The sequence below is a fragment of the Trachypithecus francoisi genome, unplaced genomic scaffold (genome assembly GCF_009764315.1).
Source record: "Trachypithecus francoisi isolate TF-2019V2 unplaced genomic scaffold, Tfra_2.0 Lachesis_group13, whole genome shotgun sequence".
Taxonomy (NCBI): Eukaryota; Metazoa; Chordata; class Mammalia; order Primates; family Cercopithecidae; genus Trachypithecus; species Trachypithecus francoisi.
The window spans coordinates 107,714,398-107,733,516 of NW_022681458.1; the positions used below are offsets into that span (position 1 = coordinate 107,714,398).

General features: G+C 42.7%; 1 long non-coding RNA gene across 1 annotated transcript; it reads right to left on the reverse strand.

The window, feature by feature from the left end:
• Positions 1-450: 450 nt before the first annotated feature.
• LOC117095419 lies at positions 451-18,502 on the reverse strand. Its single transcript, XR_004441970.1, has 2 exons — positions 18,244-18,502; positions 451-823 (listed from the first exon to the last, which is right to left on the reverse strand). It is a non-coding gene; the product is annotated as an uncharacterized LOC117095419 (long non-coding RNA).
• Positions 18,503-19,119: the final 617 nt, after the last annotated feature.

Below are 19,119 nucleotides of genomic sequence, written 5' to 3' on the forward strand. Positions count from 1 at the left end.
AAACATACGTCCACACTCAGTCTCCAGGGGATAAGAAGGTATAATCCACTCACACACCCACACAGGGGTAGAAATGGAAATATTTGGTAAAAGCATTAATGGTAACCATAGGAGAGAAGGAAGAATGGGAACCAGTAGGAGAAACAGAGTCAGATGGTTTAGACTCTACATTTTAGAGATAGGTGGTAAAACAGCTCAATGTAGGGGCTGCCCATGCAAAACAGAAACAGGATCACTCATTGTTTTGTTTACTGGAGGAGAGGTCATGGAGGTTTCTGTGTAAGTGTGTGTCTTATGTTATTTTGTTTGGGTTTGGTTTTTATTGTACAGCATCTGGCTTCCCTTCCTATTTGGGGGGATTTCTCCCTTGGTGTAAACTTACGGGAAAAGCCTCAGGCCAGATGTCTTCTCTTGCCACCCAAAGGAATTAAGGCATAGGCAAATGATGTGGACAGGCTTATCATCTTTAAATCTTTATTAAGTTAATAAGGTGGCTTAAATCTTCTTGTGACGTGAGACCATACCACAGTCCAGCAATGCAGAGGTGATGTCCAAACCCACCTATTCCAGCTGAAAGACCAGCTTTCCAGCCTTCTGGACTACTGTGTTTGCTGTCCACACCCAAACCCACACATTGGGTTGGTTCTGCAAGCTCTGATACACTCTCAATAAATAGATTAAGATAGTTAGAGTTGGTCTCAAGTTCTTGGATCCAAGAGCACCCTCTTCAAGTCCACGCCAGAGTGAGGTCAGAAGGTGTAGCCAGAATCAGGCAGCTTCTCACATTGTTAGCCAGATCCCCTGATGATTGTTTCACAGTTATCTAGATATAAGAAAATGGAAGAGAACAATTATTACAAATCATTGTTTCTAAAACAGCAAGACACACAATGATGGGAGCGGAGATGGAAGGGAAGTCATTTAGAATCATCTGGGGGAGATTTTTGAAATTACATATCTGCCTTCCAGCTCTTACATTCGGTTAGGTCAGGAGTGCAAATATATAGAGTAGACCTTCATAATTTCTTCAACTGTCCAACAGCTGAGTCCCCTTCCTCTGCTTAGGAACCTCCCCATTGTGTGTCTTGGTGGGAAGTAGGGCCAGCCTCCAACCACAATGCTAAAAATGTCACACACTCACCATCTTGTCCCCTAGTAGCTGCAGTACATGGACTAGGCTCAGCCAACTGGATGCTCCTACCCGGGACTTTGGATTTGAGGCAAATGACACAGAAAGAGTTCAGGATTCAGAGGCATGTGGTGACATTGGCAGTGCAGCAGGGACTGTGGCTGTGGCAGTGGTAGTCTTGCTAGTTAGGCATGAGTTGGAGGGACTGACTCCCTAGGCTATGTCAGTTCCCATTCCATTTCCAACCAGGTTCTTCAGTTTTCCTAGGGGTCAGGGGAGGTCCCTAACACACTTCCAGTGAATTTCTTTTCTGCTTAAGCTAATGTGAAGTTTAATTTTATGGGTCAACTTGGCTGGACCACAGTGCCTAGATATTTGGTCAAACATGACTCTGGATGTTTCCGTGAGGGTTCTGGATGAGGTTTACGTTTAAATTGGTGAACTTTGAGTAAAGCAGATTGCTTTCCATAATGTGGTGGGCCTCCTCCAGTTAATCGAAGGCACGAAGAGAATAAGAGTCTGGCTTCTCGCAGGCAAGAGGAAGTTTTACAGCAGAAACCTTTGGACTTGAATTGATGCATTGCAGGGAGCCAAAGGCCCATGGGATGTGACCAACTCGCCATTCCACTGGAGGCTATATGATCAAACAGCAAACTGTTTATCATGAATGCAGGATGTGAGCAAACTCACGACTGCTCCTGCCAAAAGAAGGTTTGCTAGAGGCAATCACTCCCTGGTGCTGAGGTTATCTACTGTGATATCTAGAGCCTATTGTTCGAGGAATACAGTCCTGCAAGCCTACCCTGGACTGAGTCCCTGACCCCTTCTTCTACCCACCTTCGCACTATCTCTTTTGCCTAATAAATACGGAGGGCTGTGTAAAGCTCGGGGCCCTTGTCCACTAGAGGCAAGGTGCCCCCTGACCCCTTCTTCCAAATATACTCTTTTGTCTCCTGTCTTTTATTCCCACATTTAGTCCCCTTTGTTCAGTCCACTTAGGTCTGTGCAGGTTACAAGTGGTGACCCAGAACAGGGACTCCAAGGACACCCAACAAGTGGCATCTGAATACGGGACTACGAGGATGTGAATGAAGAAGGTCTGCTGGAGCAGAGGAACTGAAATTGACAAGCGAACGGAGACCCCGGGATGAGTCTGCCAGCAGCCGATAAAAGGTCAGTGCCCTAAAGAGGTACTGGGAACAGTGCTTTAAAGAAGTACTGGGGGGAGCAAGATGGCCGAATAAGAACAGCTCCAGTCTCCAACTCCCAGCGTGAGCGACACAGAAGACCGGTGATTTCTGCATTTTCAACTGAGGTACTGGGGTCATCTCTCTAGGGAGTGCCGGACAATCGGTGCTGGTCAGCTGCTGCAGCCTGACCAGCGTGAGCTGAAGCAGGGCGAGGCATCGCCTCACCTGGAAGCACAAGGGGGAAGGGAATCCCTTTTCCTAGCCAGGGGAACTGAGACACACAACACCTGGAAAATCGGGTAACTCCCACCCCAATACTGCGCTTTAAGGAAACAGGCACACCAGGAGAATATATCCCACACCTGGCGGGAGGGTCCCACGCCCACGGAGCCTCCCTCACTGCTAACACAGCCGTCTGCGGCAATCGATCCGCAAGGCAGCAGCGAGGCTGGGGGAGGGGCGCCCGCCATTGCTGAGGCTTAAGTAGGTAAACAAAGCCGCTGGGAAGCTCGAACTGGGTGGAGCTCACAGCAGCTCAAGGAAGCCTGCTTGTCTCTGTAGACTCTACCTCTGCGGACAGCGCACAGCTGCAGTCCAATAGGGGAAAGAGCGGGGGCCGGTGCAGACGCGAACGACTCTGTCTGACAGCTTTGGGGAGAGCCGTGGATCGCCTAACGCGGAGGTTGAGATCCGAGAACGGACAGACTGCCTGCTCAGGTGGGTCCCTGACCCCTGAGTAGCTTAGCTGGGAGACATCGCCCACTAGGGGCAGTCTGACACCCCACACCTCACAGGGTGGAGTCACCCCTGAGAGGAAACTTCCAAAGAAAGAATCAGACAGGTACACTCACTGTTCAGCAATATTCTATCTTCGGCAACCTCTGCTGCTGATACCCAGGCAAACAGGGTCTGGAGTGGACCTCAAGCAATCTCCAACAGACCAACAGACAGTCCTTCTGACTGTCAGATGGAAAACTATCAAACAGGAAGGACACCTATACCAAAACCCCATCAGTACATCACCATCATCAAAGACCAGAGACAGATAAAACCACAAAGATGGGGAAGAAGCAGGGCAGAAAAGCTGGAAATTCAAAAAATAAGAGCGCATCTCCCCCTGCAAAGGAGCGCAGCCCATCGCCAGCAACGGATCAAAGCTGGTCAGAGAATGACTTTGACGAGATGAGAGAAGAAGGCTTCAGTCCATCAAACCTCTCAGAGCTAAAGGAGGAATTACGTACCCAGCACAAAGAAACTAAAAATCTTGAAAAAAAAGTGGAAAAATTGACAGCTAGACTAATTAATGCAGAGAAGATCATAAACGAAATGACAGAGATGAAAACCATGACACGAGAAATACGTGACAAATGCACAAGCTTCAGTAACCGACTCGATCAACTGGAAGAAAGAGTATCAGCGATTGAGGATCAAATGAATGAAATGAAGCAAGAAGAGAAACCAAAAGAAAAAAGAAGAAAAAGAAATGAACAAAGCCTGCAAGAAGTATGGGATTATGTAAAAAGACCAAATCTACGTCTGATTGGGGTGCCTGAAAGTGAGGAGGAAAATGGAACCAAGTTGGAAAACACTCTTCAGGATATCATCCAGGAGAACTTCCCCAACCTAGTAGGGCAGGCCAACATTCAAATTCAGGAAATACAGAGAACGCCACAAAGATACTCCTCCAGAAGAGCAACTCCAAGACACATAATTGCCAGATTCACCAAAGTTGAAATGAAGGAAAAAATGTTAAGGGCAGCCAGAGAGAAAGGTCGGGTTACCCACAAAGGGAAGCCCATCAGAATAACAGCAGACCTCTCGGCAGAAACTCTACAAGCCAGAAGAGAGTGGGGGCCAATATTCAACGTTCTTAAAGAAAAGAATTTTCAACCCAGAATTTCATATCCAGCCAAACTAAGTTTCATCAGTGAAGGAGAAATAAAATCCTTTACACATAAGCAAATGCTTAGAGATTTTGTCACCACCAGGCCGGCCTTACAAGAGACCCTGAAGGAAGCCCTAAACATGGAAAGGAACAACCAGTACCAGCCATTGCAAAAACATGCCAAAATGTAAAGACCATCGAGGCTAGGAAGAAACTGCATCAACTAACGAGCAAAATAACCAGTTAATATCATAATGACAGGATCAAGTTCACACATAACAATATTAACCTTAAATGTAAATGGACTAAATGCTCCGATTAAAAGACACAGACTGGCAAACTGGATAAAGAGTCAAGACCCATCAGTCTGCTGTATTCAGGAGACCCATCTCACATGCAGAGACATACATAGGCTCAAAATAAAGGGATGGAGGAAGATCTACCAAGCAAATGGAGAACAAAAAAAAGCAGGGGTTGCAATCCTAGTCTCTGATAAAACAGACTTTAAACCATCAAAGATCAAAAGAGACAAGAAGGCCATTACATAATGGTAAAGGGATCAATTCAACAGGAAGAGCTAACTCTCCTAAATATATATGCATCCAATACAGGAGCACCCAGATTCATAAAGCAAGTCCTTAGAGACCTACAAAGAGACTTAGACTCCCATACAATAATAATGGGAGACTTCAACACTCCACTGTCAACATTAGACACATCAACGAGACAGAAAGTTAACAAGGATATCCAGGAATTGAACTCAGCTCTGCACCAAGCGGACCTAATAGACATCTATAGAACTCTCCACCCCAAATCAACAGAATATACATTCTTCTCAGCACCACATCGCACTTATTCCAAAATTGACCACATAATTGGAAGTAAAGCACTCCTCAGCAAATGTACAAGAACAGAAATTATAACAAACTGTCTCTCAGACCACAGTGCAATCAAACTAGAACTCAGGACTAAGAAACTCAATCCAAACCGCTCAACTACATGGAAACTGAACAACCTGCTCCTGAATGACTACTGGGTACATAACGAAATGAAAGCAGAAATAAAGATGTTCTTTGAAACCAATGAGAACAAAGATACAACATACCAGAATCTATGGGACACATTTAAAGCAGTGTGTAGAGGGAAATTTATAGCACTAAATGCCCACAAGAGAAAGCAGGAGAGATCTAAAATTGACACTCTAACATCACAATTAAAAGAACTAGAGAGGCAAGAGCAAACACATTCAAAAGCTAGCAGAAGGCAAGAAATCACTAAGATCAGAGCAGAACTGAAGGAGATAGAGACACAAAAAACCCTCCAAAAAATCAATGAATCCAGGAGTTGGTTTTTTGAAAAGATCAACAAAATTGACAGACTGCTAGCTAGGCTAATAAAGAAGGAAAGAGAGAGGAATCAAATAGACGCAATAAAAAATGATAAAGGGGATATCACCACCGACCCCACAGAAATACAAACAACCATCAGAGAATACTATAAATGCCTCTATGCAAATCAACTAGAAAATCTAGAAGAAATGGATAATTTCCTGGACACTTACACTCTCCCAAGACTAAACCAGGAAGAAGTTGAATCCCTGAATAGACCAATAGCAGGCTCTGAAATTGAGGCAACAATTAATAGCCTAGCCACCAAAAAACGTCCAGGACCAGATGGATTCACAGCTGAATTCTACCAGAGGTACAAGGAGGAGCTGGTACCATTCCTTCTGAAACTATTCCAATCAATAGAAAAAGAGGGAATCCTCCCTAACTCTTTTTATGAGGCCAACATCATCCTGATACCAAAGCCTGGCAGAGACACAACAAAAAAAGAGAATTTTAGACCAATATCCCTGATGAACATCGATGCAAAAATTCTCAATAAAATACTGGCAAACCGGATTCAGCAGCACATCAAAAAGCTTATCCACCATGATCAAGTGGGCTTCATCCCTGGGATGCAAGGCTGGTTCAACATTCGCAAATCAATCAACGTAATCCAGCATATAAACAGAACCAAAGACAAGAACCACATGATTATCTCAATAGATGCAGAAAAGGCTTTTGACAAAATTCAACAGCCCTTTATGCTAAAAACGCTCAATAAATTCGGTATTGATGGAACGTACCTCAAAATAATAAGAGCTATTTATGACAAACCCACAGCTAATATCATACTGAATGGGCAAAAACTGGAAAAATTCCCTTTGAAAACTGGCACAAGACAGGGATGCCCTCTCTCACCACTCCTATTCAACATCGTGTTGGAAGTTCTGGCTAGGGCAATCAGGCAAGAGAAAGAAATCAAGGGTATCCAGTTAGGAAAAGAAGAAGTCAAATTGTCCCTGTTTGCAGATGACATGATTGTATATTTAGAAAACCCCATCGTCTCAGCCCAAAATCTCCTTAAGCTGGTAAGCAACTTCAGCAAAGTCTCAGGATACACAATTAATGTGCAAAAATCACAGGCATTCTTATACACCAGTAACAGACAAGCAGAGAGCCAAATCAGGAATCAACTTCCATTCACAATTGCTTCAAAGAGAATAAAATACCTAGGAATCCAGCTTACAAGGGATGTAAAGGACTTCTTCAAGGAGAACTACAAACCACTGCTCAGTGAAATCAAAGAGGACACAAACAAAGGGAAGAACATACCATGCTCATGGATAGGAAGAATCAATATCGTGAAAATGGCCATACTGCCCAAGGTTATTTATAGATTCAATGCCATCCCCATCAAGCTACCAATGACTTTCTTCACAGAATTGGAAAAAATGGCTTTAAAGTTCATATGGAACCAAAAAAGAGCCCGCATTGCCAAGACAATCCTAAGTCAAAAGGACAAAGCTGGAGGCGTCACGCTACCTGACTTCAAACTATACTACAAGGCTACAGTAACCAAAACAGCGTGGTACTGGTACCACAACAGAGATATAGACCAATGGAACAGAACAGAGTCCTCAGAAATAATACCACACATCTACAGCCATCTGATCTTTGACAAACCTGAGAGAAACAAGAAATGGGGAAAGGATTCCCTATTTAATAAATGGTGCTGGGAAAATTGGCTAGCCATAAGTAGAAAGCTGAAACTGGATCCTTTCCTTACCCCTTATACGAAGATTAATTCAAGATGGATTAGAGACTTAAATGTTAGACCTAATACCATAAAAACCCTAGAAGAAAATCTAGGTAGTACCATTCAGGACATAGGCATGGGCAAGGACTTCATGTCTAAAACACCAAAAGCAACGGCAGCAAAAGCAAAAATTGACACATGGGATCTAATTAAACTAAAGAGCTTTTGCACAGCAAAAGAAACTACCATCAGAGTGAACAGGCAACCTACAGAATGGGAGAAAATTTTTGCAACCTACTCATCTGATAAAGGGCTAATATCCAGAATCTACAAAGAACTCAAACAAATTTACAAGAAAAAAACAAACAATCCCATCAAAAAGTGGGGAAAGGATATGAACAGACATTTCTCAAAAGAAGACATCCATACAGCCAACAGACACATGAAAAAATGCTCATCATCACTCGCCATCAGAGAAATGCAAATCAAAACCACAATGAGATACCATCTCACACCAGTTAGAATGGCAATCATTAAGAAGTCAGGAAACAACAGGTGTTGGAGAGGATGTGGAGAAATAGGAACACTTTTACACTGTTGGTGGGATTTAAACTAGTTCAACCATTATGGAAAACAGTATGGCGATTCCTCAAGGATCTAGAACTAGATGTACCATATGACCCAGCCATCCCACTACTGGGGATATACCCAAAGGATTATAAATTACTCTACTACAAAGACACATGCACACGTATGTTTATTGCGGCACTATTCACAATAGCAAAGACTTGGAATCAACCCAAATGTCCATCTGTGACAGACTGGATTAAGAAAATGTGGCACATATACACTATGGAATACTATGCAGCCATCAAAAAGGATGAGTTTGCATCCTTTGTAGGGACATGGATGCAGCTGGAAACCATCATTCTTAGCAAACTATCACAAGAAGAGAAACCAAACACCGCATGTTCTCACTCATAGGTGGGAACTGAACAATGAGATCACTTGGACTCGGGAAGGGGAACATCACACACTGGGGCCTATGATGGGGAGGGGGGAGGAGGGAGGGATTGCATTGGGGAGTTATACATGATATAAACGTCATGCACATGTACCCTAGAACTTAAAGTATAATAAAAAAATAAAAAATAATAAAAAAAAGAAGAAGTACTGGGAATGGGAAGTTTTCTGAATCAGGGTAACAAGGGGAAGAATTTGTCTATTGAAGAAGAACATTATGTGCAGTTGCTTAAAGTTCTGCTGAGATGGTCTGGAGCTCAGATTAATTCACAGACACTAACTAACCTCCTGCAGAAGCCACAAAAGGTTATTACACATAACCCATGGTTTCCACAGGTAGGCACTCTTGATGTGGAAAAGTGGGATAGAGCAGCAGAAGGATCAAAACAGGGTCATCAAAAAGGTCTTAAAGTTGATTCTTCTGTTTTCTTCACTTGGAAGAAAGTTCGTACACTTGGAGTTTAGTTCATACTGTGCTTCTGTCGTTATCTCCTTATTACTCTGCGGGACAGCAGGGTAAATCTAAAAATCTGAAAGGATCTGTTGTCCCACCCACAGCTCCAATTAAAAATAAAAAACAGGAGAGGGAGGATAAAAATTGGCCTATACCACCTCCTCCAGTTGCAGAAACATCTGTACTGCCCCCTTCAGTGGCAGAAATAGAGACCCCAATACAAAGAAATTTGCACTCTGCTGCCATAGCTGGAGAGCCCTTAGGACCTTGCACTTTTCCTATTTTGGTAAGGCCTGATCCAAACAACCCACAGCGGGTTATTCATGAACACACTCCACTAGAGTTTAAGTTGTTAAAGGAATTAAAAGCGAGTGTGGTAAATACGGCATACAGAACCCATTCACCTTAGGATTGCTAGAATCTGTGTTTGGTTCTATGTATCTTTTACCCTTTGATGTGAGACACCTGGCACGAACTTGCTTGTCCGCTAGTGCATATCTGACATGGAATTTAAATCGGCAAGAAATGTGTGCATGCCAGGCTAAACAGAACTATGTTTCTGGACACACAGACATTACAGAGGATATGCTGTTAGGTAATGGCCCCAATTCAGACCTGGAACGTCAAACGGCACTCCCAGACGCTGCTTATCAGCAGTGTGCACAGGCCGCTAAACGCACCTGGGCCACAATTCCTGAAGAGGGAGTCCCAGTACAATCCTTTTTACATATCATACAAGGGTCACAGGAACCCTATAAGCAATTTCTTACAAAATTACAAGAGGCAGTGAAGTGTCAGATTCTTCATACCATGGCTGCAGAAATGCTAACCTTAACTCTAGCTTTTGAGAATGCAAACGCGTACTGTAAACGTGCACTGGCACCCATGAGTGTACAAAGAACTTAGGAAATTTTCTCAGAGCTTGTCAGGTTGTAGGAACTGAGCTTCATGGCTCCGCAATGTTAGCGTAAGCAATGGCTAATTTAGCAGTTGACAAATCTAAAAGGAGTCAAGGGTCAAATACTAAAATGGGAAAATGTTCTAATTGTGGAAAAACTGGACATTTTAAAAAGGAATGCCACCAGATCTCATGACATAAAGGACCTTACAGTGCAGTGCCCCACCCAGCGGAAAAAACGCCAGGACTTTGTCCTCGCTGTAACAAAGGAAATCACTGGGCTAATCAGCGCTGCTCAAAACTCATCAAAATGGCACCCCCCTGCTGAGCAACGAGATGGGGGCCTGGACCCGGGCCCCACAAACAATGAGGGCATTCCCAGTCCAGACCTCAACCCCGTTTCAGGGATGAGTTCCCGGAGGCACATTGATTCCCTCACCCCAGGAACACCAGGAAGTGCAGCATTAGATCTACCCGCCAGAGAATCACATTAGTTGCTGGAGACAAACCTACCAAATTTCCTACTGGCATTTGGGGACCTTTACCAGCAGGATATATGGGACTAATTTTAGGCAAAAGCCACCTTAACTTGCAAGGCATTGCCGTAGTCCCAGGAGTGACTGACTCCGATTGTGAAGGAGAAATTCAAATGGTTTTCATGTCACAGAATCTTTAGGTTTTTGAACTGGGAGAATATATTGCTTAAGTATTGCTTATTTCTTGCAAATTACACCCTTCTCCATGAAAGGAGAAATGAGGAAGTAAAGGGCTTGGGAGCACAACTACAAGTGAAATCTATCTATCCCAACCCATAGCCTCTAATAGACCCACCTGTGTAGTACAAATTAAGGGAAAGACACTTTATGGGCTTATGGATATGGGAGCTGATGTATCAGTAATATCTAAAGATAATTGGCCCCCATCCTGGCCCTTGCAATTAGCTTCTACGTCCCTAGTGGGAGTAGGAACAGCCCAAAGTGTTCAACAGAGTGCTGAGATTTTATCTTGTCTTGGTCCAGATGGACAGTCATGTACTTTTCAGCCTTATGTTGCAAATACAGCCATCAACTTATGGGGTCGAGACTTACTTGCAGCATGGGATATCAGACTTACAAATGAAAACTTCGATAACCCAGGATTTAAAATGTTGAAGAACATGAGATATCAGAAGGGAAAAGGTTTAGGAAAATTTCTTCAGAGAAATCCTAACCCGATATCAGTAGCTGGAAAAACAGATAGAAAAGGGCTAGGATGTCAGGATTTCTGATGGGAGTCATTGATATTTCTCCTCCACCCACTGCCTTACTATTAGAATGGCTTAGTGACAAACCTGTGCGGGTGGATCAATGGCCCCTAACACAGGAGAAGTTAGATACCTCTGGTGCTTCAGCTCAGTGCTCAGAGCTAATTGCTGTCATTCAGGTTTTACAGCTCACAGCTTCAGATCCTATCAACATTGGCTGTGATTCAGCTTATGTTGTAAATGTAGACAGTCGCATAGAAACTGCTACAGTTAAAAGTACACTAGACCCAGTTCTAGTGTACTTTTGAGACACTAGACACAGTTCTGGGTCTAGTGTACTTTTTTGTACACTAATTTGTTTCACTTATTCTCATATGCTGCATGCTACATGCCAAACAGGTAAGACAGCTGGTCACATAGGGTAACATTGTCTGTCATCATTTGCTTATATGGGAATACCTAAACAATTATTAACTGACAAGGGACCAGCTTGTACTAGTCATGCTTTTCAAAATTTCTTACAACTTTGGGCTATAACCCATAAAACAGGAATTCCTTGTAATCCTAGAGGATGAGGCATTATAGAACGGGCACAATAAACATTACAATGCATGTTGAAAAAACAAAAAGGGGGTATAGGAAGCCAACTACCACCTCAATCGAAACTACATTTAGCCTTATTTACTTTAAATTTTTGGACTCCTGGTATGTATGGTAAGACTCCAGCAGAAAGACACTGGCAAATATTAGAGGAAAAGAGGAAAGTTTATCCAAAAGTGTTATGGAAATCCCCAGAAGAAGGACAATGGAAAGGTCCGGTGGATTTACTGACATGGGGAAGAGGGTATGCTTGTGTTTTTACAGGAGACAAACTGTGTGGATGCCCTCAAGCTGCATGCAACCATGGATCCGGAGACTGGAGGAACCCAGGGTGGCCAACCATGGGCCTGGTCCCTCTGGTATGAGCCATGAGTCAGCTGACCCTGAGTGCAAAGACAGAGAGAAGGCCGACCGGAGTCACGACACAGTTCTAATGTTACATTTGTAAAGAATATCACCACTCAATTTACAGTTTGTGTTTTTAATCCTTATGTCTTTTTAACAGCTAAGAAGGACCAGCTCCAGGTAAACAATACCCAATTGATCTGCACATCTTGCCAGTCATATCACTGCATTAATATTAGCACATTGCAGACACATAAGATCTCTACTTTGATGATTTTAGGTGGCATCCCTGTTAATCTGTCTGAATCTTGGGCTGCCACACTGGCTTTGCATTTTGTAAAACTTCTTCTAACTCAGCTTACTCATTGTGTCTGTAGAGCCTTAGGCATGATAATTTTTGCTATTGTTTCCTTGGTCACACTAATAACTTCTGTTGTGATATCTTCTATAGCTTTGCATAGTTCTGTTCAAACAGCTCAGTACGTGGAGAACTGGATGTGCCCAGCCGACCAAGCGTGGCTACTTCAGAATAAAATTAACACTGAGTTACAAACTGAAGTGGCAATGTTAAAATCCACAGTTCTATGGTTAGGGAACAAATACAAAGCTTGCAATTGCAGGGGCAATTGCATTGTCGTTTTAATCACATTCATATTTGTGTAACCAACTTAGAACATAACTGAAGTGAGTATCTGTGGGACCCTGTGAAAGCCTGTTTGCAGGGAACTTTCACATCCAACATCACCTTTGATATTAGTGAATTACAAAACAAAATTCTTGATTTAAATAAACAAACTCAAGAGTTTCAGCCTTCTTTAGAAGACTGGACTGAATTCCAGCAAGGCCTGGAGAGCCTCAACCCTTGGACCTATCTGAGGCACATTTACATCTTTTATGTGGTTCTCAGAATAATGTTGTTTTGTCTCTGTGTTCTGTTTATAGTCTGTAAAATAGGATGGACTGCCAATTAGAGAATGAGAGCTGCCCAGCCTGGCCTTACATTCTTTCAATTAATTCATAAACAGAAAGGGGGATATGCAGGGAGCCAAAGGCCCGTGGGATGTGACTAACTGAGCATTCCACTGGAGGCTATATGACCAAACAGCAAACTGTTTATCATGAATGCAGGATGTGAGCAAACTCACGACTGCTCCTGCCACCAGAAAGTTTGCTGGAGGCAATCACTCCCTGGCACTGAGGCTATCTACTGTGATATCTAGAGCCTGTTGTTCGAGGAATACAGTCTTGCAAGCCTGCTCTGCACTGAGCAGCTGATCCCTTCTTCCACTCCCCTTCTCATATGTCTTTTGCCTAATAAATATGGAGGGCCATGTAAAGTTTGGGGCCCTTGTCCACTAGAGGCAAGGTGCCCCCTGACCTCTTCTTCCAAATAACTCTTTTGTCTCCTGTCTTTTATTCCCATGTTTGCCCCTCTTTGTTCAGTCCACCTAGGTCTGTGCAGGTTACAATGCATTAGCTCTTTCCTGGTTCTTCAGCCTGATGGCTGTTGGACTTGAACGTCCGCATTGACTCTTCCCAGGGTCTCCAGCCTACAGGCCGCCTCTGCAGATTTTGATCTTGCCAGCCTCCATAATCACATGAGCCAATTCCTTCAAATAAATATCTTTCTACATGTAGACATATCCCACTGGTTCTGTCTTTCTGGAGAATCCTGACTAACATGGCTAACCAGAGTAGCTTTTGTTATTTGCAGCCAAGAACACTGACCTGTGTATTTTTTAAAATTCCTTAGGGAATGCTAGTATATTTCCCACTTTAAGAAATACTTTTCTAAATTAATTACTTCCCTGCTTTATTACTTTATGTGTTCCTCTGTAAAAGTGCCCTTGGGGAACTCAGGGCAGTGGACCTACTGATATAATCTGCCTACATTGGGAAATGTGCAGATGCTCCTGTTGTTCTCCCAACCTCTGAGTTATACTTGATAACGATACCATCTGTTTCTTTTTATATATATATATACTTTAAGTTCTAGGGTACATGAGCACAATGTGCAGGTTTGTTACATATGGATACATGTGCCATGTTGGTGTGCTGCACCCGTTAACTCATCATTTACATTAGGTATATCTCCTAATGCTATCCCTCCTCCCTCCCCGACCCCATGACAGGCCCCAGTGTATGATGTTCCCCACCCTTTGTCCAAGTGTTCTCATTGTTCAATTCCCACCTATGAGTGAGAACATGTGGTGTTTGGTTTTCTGTCCTTGCGATCATTTGCTCAGAATGATGGTTTCAAGCTTCATCCATGTCCCTATAAAGGACATTAATTCATCCTTTTTTATGGCTGCATAGTATTCCGTGGTGTATATGTGCCACATTTTCTTAATCCAGTCTATCACTGATGGGCATTTGGGTTGGTTCCAAGTCTTTGCTATTGTGAATACTGCTGCAATAAACATACATGTGCATGTGTCTTCATAGCAGCATGATTTATAATCCTTTGGGTATATGCACAGTAATGGGATGGCTGGGTCAAATGGTATTTCTAGTTCCAGATCCTTCAGGAATCACCACACTGTCTTCCACAATGTTTGAACTAGTTTACAGTCCCACCAACAGTGTAAAAGCATTCCTGTTTCTCCACATCCTCTCCAACACCTGTTGTTTCCTGACTTTTTAATGATCGCCATTCTAACTGGTGTGAGATGGTATCTCATTGTGGTTTTGATTTGCATTTCTCTGATGGCGAGTGATGATGAGAATTTTTTCATGTGTCTGTTGGCTGCATAAATGTTTTCTTTTGAGAAGTGTCTGTTTTTGCTCACTTTTTAATGGGGCTGTTTGATTTTTTTTCTTGTACATTTGTTTAAGTTCTTTGTAGATTCTGGATATTAGCCTTTTGTTGGATGGGTAGATTGTAAAAATTTTCTCCCATTCTGTAGGTTGCTTGATCACTCTGATGGTAGTTTCTTTTGCTGTGCAGAAGCTCTTTAGTTTAATTAGACCCCATTTGTTAATTTTGGCTTTTGTTGCCATTGCTTTTGGTGTTTTAGTCATGAAGTCCTTGCCCATGCCTATGACCTGAATGATATTGCCTAGGTTTTCTTCTAGGGTTTTTATGGTTTTAGGTCTAACATTTAAGTCTTCAACCCATCTTGAATTAATTTTTGGATAAGGTGTAAAGAAGGGATCCAGTTTCAGCTTTCTACATATGGCTAGCCAGTTTTCCCAGCACCATTTATTAAACAGGGAATCCTTTCCCTATTTCTTGTTTTTGTCAGGTTTGTCAAAGATCAGATGGTTGTAGATGTGTGGTATTATTTCCAGGGGCTCTATTCTGTTCCATTGGTCTATATCTCTGTTTTGGTACCAGTACCATGCTGTTCTGGTTACTGTAGCCTTGTAGTATAGTTTGAAGTCAGGTAGCATGATGCCTCCAGCTTTGTTCTTTCTGCTTAGGATTGCCTTGGCAACCTGGGCTCTTTTTTGGTTCCATATGAACTTTAAAGTAGCTCTTTTTTTCCAATTCTGTGAAGAAAGTCATTGGTAGCTTGATGGGGATGGCACTGAATCTATAAATTACCTTGGGCAGTATGGCCACTTTCACAATATTGATTCTTCCTATCCATGAACATGAAATGTTCTTCCATTTGTTTGTGTCCTCTTTTATTTCATTGAGAAGTGGTTTGTAGTTCTCCTTGAAGAGATCCTTCACATCCCTTGTAAGTTGGATTCCTAGCTATTTTGCTCTCTTTGAAGCAATTGTGAATGGGAGTTCATTCATGATTTGGCTCTCTGTTTGTCTGTTATTGGTGGATAGGAATGCTTATGATTTTTGCACATTGGTTTCGTATCCTGAGACTTTGCTGAAGTTGCTTATCAGCTTAAGGAGATTGTGAGAGTTCTGTAAATGTCTATTAGGTTCGCTCGGTGCAGAACTGAGTTCAATTCCTGAATATCCTTGTTAACTTTCTGTCTCATTGATCTGTTGAAAGTGGAGTGTTAAAGTCTCCCATTATTATTGTGTGGGAGTCTAAGTCTCTTTGTAGGTCTCTAAGGACTTGCTTTATGAATCTGGGTCCTCCTGTATTGGGTGCATATATATTTAGGATAGTTAGCTCTTCTTTTTGAATTGATCCCTTTACCATTATATAATGGCCTTCTTTGTCTCTTTTGATCTTTGTTGGTTTAAAGTCTGTTTTATCAGAGAATAGGATTGCAACCCCTGCTTTTTTTTGTTTTGCATTTGCTTGGTAGATCTTCCTCCATCTCTTTATTTTGAGCCTATGTGTGTCTCTGCACATGAGATGGATCTCCTGAATACAGCACACTGATGGGTCTTGACTCTTTACCTAATTTGCCAGTCTATGTCTTTTAATTGGAGCAATTAGCCCATTTCCATTTAAGGTTAATATTGTTATGTGTGAATTTGATCCTGTCATTATGATATTAGCTGGTATTTTGCTCGTTAGTTGATGCAGTTTCTTCCTAGCATCGATGGTCTTTACAATTTGGCATGTTTTTGCAGTGGCTGGTACCGGTTTTCCTTTCCATGTTTAGCACTTCCCTCAGGAGTTCTTGTAAGGCAGGCCTGGTGGTGACAAAATCTCTCAGCATTTGTTTTTCTGTAAAGGATTTTATTTCTCCATCACTTATGAAGCTTAGTTTGGATGGATATGAAATTCTGGATTGAAAATTCTTTTCTTTGTGAATGTTAAATATTGGACCCCACTCTCTTCTGGCTTTCAGCATTTCTGCTGAGAGATCTGCTGTTAGTCTGATGGGCTTCCCTTTATGGGTAACCCGACCTTTCTCTCTGGCTGCCCGTAACATTTTTTCCTTCATTTCAACTTTGGTGAATCTGACAATTATGTGTCTTAGAGTTGCTCTTCTCAAGGAGTATCTTTGCAGCATTCTCTGTATTTCCTGAATTTGAATGTTGGCCTGCCCTACTAGGTTGGGGAAGTTCTCCTGGTTAATATCCTGAAGAGTGTTTTCCAACTTGGTTCCATTCTCCCTGTCACTTTCAGGTACACCAATCAGATGTAGCTTTGGTCTTTTCACATAGTCCCATCATTCTTGGAGGCTTTGTTCATTTCTTTTTACTTTTTTTTCTCTAAACTTCTCTTCTCGCTTCATTTCATTCATTTGATCTTCAATAACTGATACCCTTTCTTCCACTTGATCAAATCAGCTACTGAAGCTTGTGCATGTGTCACATAGTTCTCATGCCATGGTTTTCAGCTCCATCAGGTCATTTAAGGACTTCTCTACACTGTTTATTCTAGTTAGCCATTCATCTAATCTTTTTTCAAGGTTTTTAGCTTCTTTGCATTGGGTTCAAACATCCACCTTTAGCTCGGAGAAGTTTGTTATTACCGATAGAGTTACTGGAGAATAACTTGTCAAAGTCATTCTCCATCCAGCTTTGTTCCATTGCTGGTGAGGAACTGCATTCCTTTGGAGGAGAAGAGGCACTCTGATTTTTAGAATTTTTGGCTTTTCTGCTCTGGTTTCTCCCCATCTTTGGGGTTTTATCTACCTTTAGTCTTTGATGATGGTGATGTACAGATGGGGTTTTGGTGTGGATGTCCTTTCTGTTTGTTAGTTTTCTTTCCAACAGTCAGGACCCTGAGCTGCAGGTCTGTTGCAGTTTGCTGGAGGTCCACTCCAGACCCTGTTTTCCTGGATATCACCAGCGGATGCTGCAGAACAGCAAATATTGCAGAACAGCAAATGCTGCTGTCTGATCTTTCTTCTGGAAGCTTCATCTCAGAGGGCCAACTGGCTGTATGAGCTGTCAGTCAGACCCTACTGGGAGGTGTCTCCCAGTTAGGCTACTCGGGGATCAGGGACCTACTTGAGGAGGCAGTCTGTCTGTTCTCAGATCTCAAACTCCATGCTGGGAGAAGCACTACTCTCTTCAAAGCTGTCAGACAGGGACGTTTAAGTCTGCAGAAGTTTCTGCTGCCTTTTGTTCAGCTATGCCCTGCCCCCAGAGGTGGAGTCTACAGAGGTAGGTAGGCCTCTTTGAGCTGCGGTGGGCTACACCCAGTTCGAGTTTCCCAGCTGCTTTGTTTACCTACTCAAGCCTCAGCAATGGCAGATGCCCCTTCCCCAGCCTTGCTGCCACCTTGCAGTTCAATCTCCGACTGCTGTCCTCGCAGTGAGCAAGGCTCTGTGGGCATGGGACCCTCCAAGCCAGGTGCAGGATATTATCTCCTGGTGTGCCATTTGCTAAGGCCATTGGAAACGTGCAGTATTAGGGTGGGAGTGTCCCGATTTTCCAGGTACTATCTGTCATGGCTTCCTTTTGCTGGGAAAGGGAATTCCCTGTCCCCTTGCACTTCCCAGGTGAGGCAATGCCCCGCCCTGCTCTGTGGGCTGCACCCACTGTCTGACAAGCCCCAGTGAGATGAACCCTGTACCTCAGTTGGAAATGCAGAAATCACCCATCTTCTGTGTCTGTCACTCTGGGAGCTGCAGACTGAAGCTGTTCCTGTCCGGCCATCTTGGAACCTCTGATACCTTCTGTTTCTACCATGCTTTCTTTCTCATTGTGGTAAAACAAACAAACAAACAAAAAACACTTAGCATAAAATTTACCATCTTAACCTTTTTTAGATAGGTGTAAAGTTCAGCAGCATCAAGTATATTCACATTGTTGTGAAACAAATCTCTAGAACTTTTTTATCTTCTAAAACCAAAACCCTATACTCATTAAAACAGTAACTCTCCTTTCCCCTCCCCCTAGTCCCCAGTAACCACCTTTCTACTTTCTGTTTCTATGAGTCTGACTACTCTAGGTATCTCATATAAGCAGAATCATATGGTATTTGCCGTTTTGTTCCTGGCTTATTTCTCTTAGAATAATGTCCTTAAGGTTCACCCATGTTGCAGCATGCGAGAGGGTCTCGTTCCTCTTCAAGACTGAATAATATTCCATTGTATGTATATACCACATTTTGTTTATCCATTCATTTGTGGATGGTTATTTGGGTTGCTCCCACCTCTTGGCTATTGTGAATAATGCTGCTATGAACATTGGTATGCAAATATCTCTTTGAGACTCTGATTTTGATTCTTTTGGATATAAATCCAGAAGCTGGATTGCTGGATTGCTGATGGTTCCTCACAGGACTGCTGGGTCCTATGAGGAACCATCATACTGTCTCCATAGGAGTTGTACAACTTATCCATGATGCATTTAGCTCCTCAAAGAAATCTTACAGTTTTAATTTTGTCCTCACAACTTTACGAGGTAAGTAGAGCACACGTTATTATCCCCATCTTGCGGATGAGGT